Genomic DNA, 7,618 nt, shown 5'->3' on the forward strand with positions numbered 1-7,618 from the left:
AGCTCACCAACTCTCATGCGTCTCTGGAAACAGCTTCACAGACTCACCCAGAAATCATGCTTCACCAAATCTCCATGTACTACTAGTTAATCCAGTCAAGTTGACACGTAAAATGAAGCATAATACCATAGAAATACAATTATGCATATTTCAGATTTTAAAAACTGACCAAATATCAGTTCAGCATTTGAGTAGCCCAAGGAAGAGGTTAATTTAATCCATTAAAAAAAAAAAAAACAATATATTTTATTACTTATTTTCTCTTCTAGTGAACCTAGATTGGTTTATTGCTGTCTTTTTGTTTATTTGGTCAGTTGGTTTGTTTTGGGGTTGTTTTTGCTTTAAAGAGCTGGGCTTCTGGGTTCCTCCCTCTAGTAATACTTCATAGAGCCCTCTGACGATCTTCTCATATTTTGTTAGTCAATGTAGATTTCCTACTCCTCTCCCATAGTCATTCAGTAGTTAATTGAAAGAGGAATAGGGACAACCATGATTTATTCCAGACCACTTAAGACTAAAACCCAAGTACCATATCCACATCCAGGGAATAGGTAATTGAATAGATTTGCATTATGTTATGGGCAGAAACTTGGAGTAGAAGGGGTTGTGAGTTATCTCGTCAGTAATGTCTGCTGTAAAGCCTGAAGACTCTCCTTGTATATGAATTTTTCATTTTTGTTATAGAGGAAATAGTTTGTTACACTTTAATGACCACTGTTGAGAGGAAAATATAGCTATCACATATCACCACATGTTCACAGATTTTCACCAACCACAACCTCAAAATGACATGCTGCTCTTTCTTGTTCATAAACATGAATTCTGAAATCTTGCAAGTCTTCCAGAGGGAACTCACCTGCCTCATCTGCATGAACTACTTCATAGACCCAGTAACCATAGACTGTGGGCACAGCTTTTGCAGGCCCTGTTTCTACATCAACTGGCAAGACATCGCAGTTCTTGCTCAGTGCTCTGAATGCAGAAAGACAACACAGCAGAAAAACCTCAAAACTGACATTCATGTGAAGAAGATGGCTTCCCTTGCCAGAAAAGCCAGTCTCTGGCTATTCCTGAGCTCTGAGGAGCAAATGTGTGGCATTCACAGGGAGATAAAGAAGATGTTCTGTGACATGGACAAGAACCTGCTCTGTTTGCTGTGCTCCAGCTCTCAGGTGCACCGGGATCACAGACACTGTCCCATTGAGTGGGCTACTGAGGAACACTGGGTAAGTGATGCCTCTGAAGATCTGTTTCTATACAGGACACATAAAAATCTTTTTTTTTTTTTGAGACGGAGTCTCACTCTGTCGCCCAGGCTGGAGTGCAGTGGCCGGATCTCAGCTCACTGCAAGCTCCGCCTCCGGGGTTTATGCCATCCTCCTGCCTCAGCCTCCCAAGTAGCTGGGACTACAGGCGCCCACCACCTCGCCCGGCTAGTTTTTTGTATTTTTTTAGTAGAGACGGGGGTTTCACCATGTTAGCCAGGATGGTCTCGATCTCCTGACCTCGTGATCCTCCCGTCTCGGCCTCCCAAAGTGCTGGGATTACAGGCTTGAGCCACCACGCCGGGCTTCACATAAAATTCTTTTAAGTCTGTTTCCTTGGAGATTGGATGATGCCATCTCTGTATCCCTTTAAGCATCTCTGTTATGAACTTCCTTAGCTTTAAACTTCAGATTTGACAAACATGAAGATAAACAAAGCAAACGCTATTTTCTGTGGGCTGATTTGTCTCATTCTGGGCCCCTTCGTATATCAAGTGTGAATCATACTTTGTCTTCATTGGTGCTCCAAGTCATGGCTCTTTTGCAGGAGAAGCTTCTAAAGGAAATGCAGCCTTTATGGGAAAAAGCTTGAAAATCACAGAAACCTGAACGTGGAAACCACAAGAACCAGACGCTGGAAGGTTAGTCCTGTACTACTTTACCTTCTCCAAGAACTTATGGTGAACAAATGGGTGACTCTTAAAATAGGAACTTGATCTCAAACTGTAATGTTTCTGAAATTCAATAAAAAAGGAAAAAAACAGTTGAGAAAAAGTAACCTAATTTTTTATGTAGGATAGTGTGACTCTTTCGTAGGATTTCTAACCAAACCACAGACGTAACCCAAGCATGCTCATCTGTTTCTATACAAACCTATAGCAATACAACAACAAATACTGGTTGGTGGCCATTTCACAGTGTTCCTCATGGGCTGCCTGGATAAATCTTGGGCACAAGAGTTACTGAGCAGTCATGGAAATTTCAAGTGAAACTTCTGAGCCTGGGTCAGCATGAATTTGAATCCTGGTGGGCAAGCATATTTGGAAATGTGAGTTAAATTTCAGGCAAAAGGAGGAAAAGTGCAGATTTAGAGAAAGCATGAAATTAAGTATCTCAACTCATTAATATTAAATAATGCATATTCAGTATGTGAGAAATGTAGGCTTGTGTCTTGATGAAGACATAAATATGTGAGAAATATGGGAACTAGTATTTAATATCAGGAGAACTTTAAGGACTGGAGAAGAATTCTAGAAATGATTTTCTCTTTGTGGATGTTTATCTGAGGGTATGATATCTAATAATAATTCATTAATTCCTTCTAATATTAATTCATTGAAAAATATTTTATGAGTACCTAGTGTATGTCAAATATCAACTTAGGAAATTAAGCAGTAAAGAAGAAAGAAAACATACAAATCTTACAATGGAAATGAGAGAAGCAAATGGTCACCATTCAGATATGTGAAATACATGATGTGTTAGAGTGTAGTAGTGTCTTTGGAGAATAAACAAGCAGGAAAGTATAAAAAGAGAACAGAGAACAGGGACTTGGGATGAGGGTTTCAGTTTTAAATAGGGTGGTCAGAAAAAAAGGCTAGTGGAAAAATTCACACTGTATGTATGATGTATACATACATCCTCCTATTTGCCTTCCTCTTCTATATATATATACACACACACACAGAGATACATATATATATTCCTCATATATATCCCTATATACACATATACATGTATATACATATATACGAGGGATATATATATATATATATATCAGTATATATATGAGAAATGCACATATATGTGAAAATAATTCTAGATGGAGAAAACAGCATGTACAATAATATTTCACTTGTGTTTATTTTGGGGGTTGAGGAACCACAAAGAAGCCCATGTTGCAGATTAGGGTGAGTGTGGAAGACAATGAATGAAACCTTATTAGAATATGTTATGCTGAGTGAAATGCACTGAGCTGACAATGCTAATCTGAGGTCATTTCATCATTTCTCATATAACATTTTATATAATTTGCCTCAATTCTCAGAAGTAGAAATAATGGTTTTCTGTCTTGTCGATATAGCTCTATAGTTTAATTCTTGAGCAAAACTTCGTTTTATTTCTAAAAAAATGGTTTGGAAGAGAGGAATTCATTTTTACATAACTACCTTAGAAAACTTTTTATCATTTTATATTTAACCAAGTAAATGTAAGTGGGCAAAAACAACTATGTTGATATTAAAGTGGAACAAAAGGAGAGGAATAAAATTTTGTAGAATCTGAGAATTGGCAAGACTGAGAATTAAAATATTGGATGTTCAGATTACTAAGAGGGATCAGTGAAATTCAAGAGAAGATAAATAAATAGGTTTCTATGTTGACTAACTAATTGTCACTGCAGGATTATGTGAGTTTAAGGATAGAAGTAATCAGAGCTGAATTTCAGAAGATGCCTGCATTTCTCCATGACGAAGAGCAACATCAGTTGGAGAGGCTACAAAAGGAGGGTGAGGACATTTTTCAGCAACTCAATGACAGCAAAGCCAGAATTAAACAAAGGAGGAGGAAATTTTAACAGGAATGTATGCAGATCTGAAGCAAATTTGCCATAAAGCAGATATGGAGCTACTCCAGGTACGGACTGACCATGGGGTATCAGGATGTGGAACATTCACACGCATGGATGTTTTTCTTCTCTCCTGAAATCTATCTCCCCCTTTACTTCCATGATTTGTTTCCAAAAACACATTTCCATAATCAATGCTAGTTTGTTGAGAGGTTACAGACTCTCCTAGTGATTCTACCAGACAAAAGGTCCCTCCTACTTTATTTTTTTTTTTGCTCTATTTTATTTATTTATTTATTCATTTATTTACTTATTTATTTTATTATACTCTAAGTTCCAGGGTACATGTGCACAATGTGCAGGTTTGTTACATATGTATACTTCCTACTTTAACCACCAGCAACAAACCTTTGTGGAATGGCCAAGATAATAGCCCCCAAAATATTTCCCATCAAAAGTCAATGATGTATTTAGGATTTTTGAAAGTATATAAAATAAGAAGTGATTCATTGACATTTAGGTTAATTTGGAGACACAGCATGATGGAGAAATTGGGGAATCTAGGATCGCCTTAGTATTATTTTGGGGTCCACTCATTTTGGTAACAGGGCTTAGGGAAGATGACTGAGTAGCTTCTTTATGGTTACAGCAGAGCATAGACTCGGTGAGCCTCCTCTCCCTTCACTTGTAGAGAGAATGTCTTCAAGACTTAGATTATATCAGAACATTAATTCATGACATATGATAGACTGGGATTTTCATTAGAAAAAAAATAGAAAATGCTTTCCAGGAGGGAAAATTATAGGAAAATAATATCTTCAGAAACTGCCTCCAAATCTCACACTGAACTTAGTGGAAGATGCATCTTGTGGAAAGCACTAAGCCTTTCTATTTTTTTTACAAGCTTTTGGAGACAGATTACACAGGTGAGTGTGTACCAAGATTTTAGCAGATGCTCTTTCAGTTTCCACAAATATCAAGCAGGAACTTTGATACTGAAGGCATAATTGATTCAGATATTGATACTACCTTGTCCTGGTTGTACTTTCTCCATCTTCCACCCCATGTGGTCATCTATTTTGTTGCCATACTCAGTGATTTTATTAGGCAGTTCAATGAAAGTTCTGCAAAACCAAAAAACAAAAAAGGAAAGAAAGCAAAAAGTAAACATATGAAAGAAGAATAAAGAAAGTGAGCATCTCTATTCTTAATTTTCTTTTTATTGCTCAAATGCCTTCATGCCCGAATATTTGAAAGAGAAAGTGTTACATTTGCTACATGGCTACCAAGTGAATAAGGGGAAGCCAGAGACAAAAGGGTAAGGTATTTTAGCAGTGAAAAGTGTTGATGATTTCTTGTTCATATTTAATACATGATTCTGAAAAAATAGATGAAACAAACTATTCAGAATGTTAGAACTGTGTAAGCCTCCAGAAAAACTCAGCTATGAAAGGCAGCTCTCCCTGCCTGGAGCAAGTTTCAACACCCTGACCTTGAAAAGGAAGCAACAGATGCAGTGGTCTTCAGATAACGCCACTTTCCTGGACAGTGATTTCAGGGGAGCCTGGTGTGGTCTGGAACCAGAATTTCATCTTTGAATATTCTCCCAGCCTTAAGACTAATGATCCTTACTAATGTGGAGCAATAAGAAGAAAGATTAGATTGAATTCTCACTCATAGACTTTTCCGTCCTGCTTGAAAATCAGGAATTGTGAATAAGAATGAACTTGAGAAAGAAAGTGATAATTTTGGAATTAGCAAATGTGTGGGTTAAAGGGATTCTCATTAAATGTCTTTTAAATAAAAGTTGTGATTTTTATGGTTTTTTTTTTTTTGGCTGTAGATGTGGTAATTCATCTTTTCCTTGCAGGTATGAGTCCCTGCTGCGGCAAGTGCCTGAGCCTGTGAATCCAGAGCTCAGTGCAGGGCCCATCACTGGACTGCTGGACAGGCTCAATGGATTCAGAGGTGAGTGTCAGCCCATTGGCGGAATTCCCTCAATGTATCATTGCTTGTTACAGTCATATGGGTAGTAGTTTACCCTGCATCAAATTTTTATTTCTTTTCAGAAGTAAGTGAACAATATGACTATGCAGCCCTTTTATATCTGCGTTTCTATTTATAGTCCAATTTATAACATGAAGAGAAAAACAGTGAAAAACAAATATGTTCTGGCCTCACATGTATTGAGTTATATATTGGGTAAAATGAATGACATAAGAAATAAAAAATTGAATAAATGGAACAATGTTCAGATGGAAGTTTAATTATCCAATGTTACATAAAAATTTTATATTACTCTATTTTACTTGAATTGTTAAAAAACATATCTTTTAAGGAATAGAGTTCACTGGAGTTTGTTGGAGTATTGGTATTTTCTTACAATATATATATTATTCATATAATGTAAAAATTTGACTTAATGTGCAAAAAAGAAGAAATTATTTTGTAAATAAGAAGTAAAAATAGAAACAATAATTTCAGTTTAGTTACAACATGAAGAGCTATGTGTAAAATCTAAAAATCAGTTTCAGTCCACAGCTAGCAGGGAAGACCACAAAGTGACTGGTAAAAGTTTTTTGAAAACTCTGCCTTAAGTTACCATTTATAATGTGGACATATGAACTTTTACACAGTTATTTAGAACAGTGCTTGAGTAAGTGAAAATCTTCACATTGTTGCCAAAATTATATCAGTAGTATTTAAGAACAAGAAATATGAACTTGATAACTAAAGGGCATTCAGGGCATATAATATTTCACTTTCACTTTGTAAATTGGATTAAAAGGTTGATCTTATATTTGACTCTCAGTTTTTGAGTTTTCAATAAATTTTCACTATCTGCTATTAGGGTTTTGTTTTTCCTGCAGAGAATACTAATCATTCTTATAATTTATTAGCTGTTACAATCAAAATTGTCCTTGTTCTTGTAACTTCAGATTTCTTGCTAAAGTAAATTCTTGGTAGAACAACTTTTCCCTCAAGAATTCTAATTTCTATTATTTACACGTGTCTATACTTTTATTTTTTACTTTTTGCAATGGATATTACTGTGCATCATGAAAGAGCCAATAGTCATATCTTCCTGTATAGAGATTTGAGAAGCATGAATGTTGGATGTGACCCTCAAAATGATCCCCATATCACTGCAACACCTGGATGTTTTCTTGTGTGGGGTGCTCAGACTTTCACATCTGGCAAATATTACTGGGAAGTTCATGTGGTAGACTTTTGGAATTGGGCTTTTGGAGTCTGTAATAATTACTGAAAAGAAAAGAGTCAGAATGACAAGACAGATTAAGAGGAGGAACTCTTTCTTCTTGGATGTGTTAAGGAGGACGTTCACTCAGTCTCTTTACTACCTACCCACTAATGGTGCTTTATGTCCCAAGACCTACCAGACAAGTAGGAGTATTCCTGGATTGTGAACGTAGAACCATGAGCTTTGTTGATGTTGATAAAAGTTCCCTTATATACACCATCCCTAATTGCTCCTTCTCACCTCCTCTCAGGCCTGTCTTTTGCTGTAGTTACTTCTGACCAGAGACAAGTCAGAAATGTGTCTATATGCTGTGGGAACCTGTTTATCCCAGAAAGTTCTCTTTTTTGCACTTCATCAAACAGGACTAATACGTCATTAATTTCATGAAGTTTAAAGAGATGATTTTAAGACCTGAGCATGGAGTAATGTTACCTTGTCTGCTCTGGTAAAAATAAACCAGGGAGAAAAAACTGGAAAGTTCCTGGTTCAGACATGGAATTTAGGATTTAGAATTCCAAGAGGAAC

General features: G+C 36.5%; 1 pseudogene; it reads left to right on the forward strand.

The window, feature by feature from the left end:
• The first annotated feature begins 815 nt into the window (after positions 1-815).
• On the forward strand, positions 816-7,371 carry LOC111540682 (annotated as a pseudogene).
• Positions 7,372-7,618: the final 247 nt, after the last annotated feature.

This window comes from Piliocolobus tephrosceles, chromosome 13, assembly GCF_002776525.5.
Source record: "Piliocolobus tephrosceles isolate RC106 chromosome 13, ASM277652v3, whole genome shotgun sequence".
NCBI lineage: Eukaryota > Metazoa > Chordata > Mammalia > Primates > Cercopithecidae > Piliocolobus > Piliocolobus tephrosceles.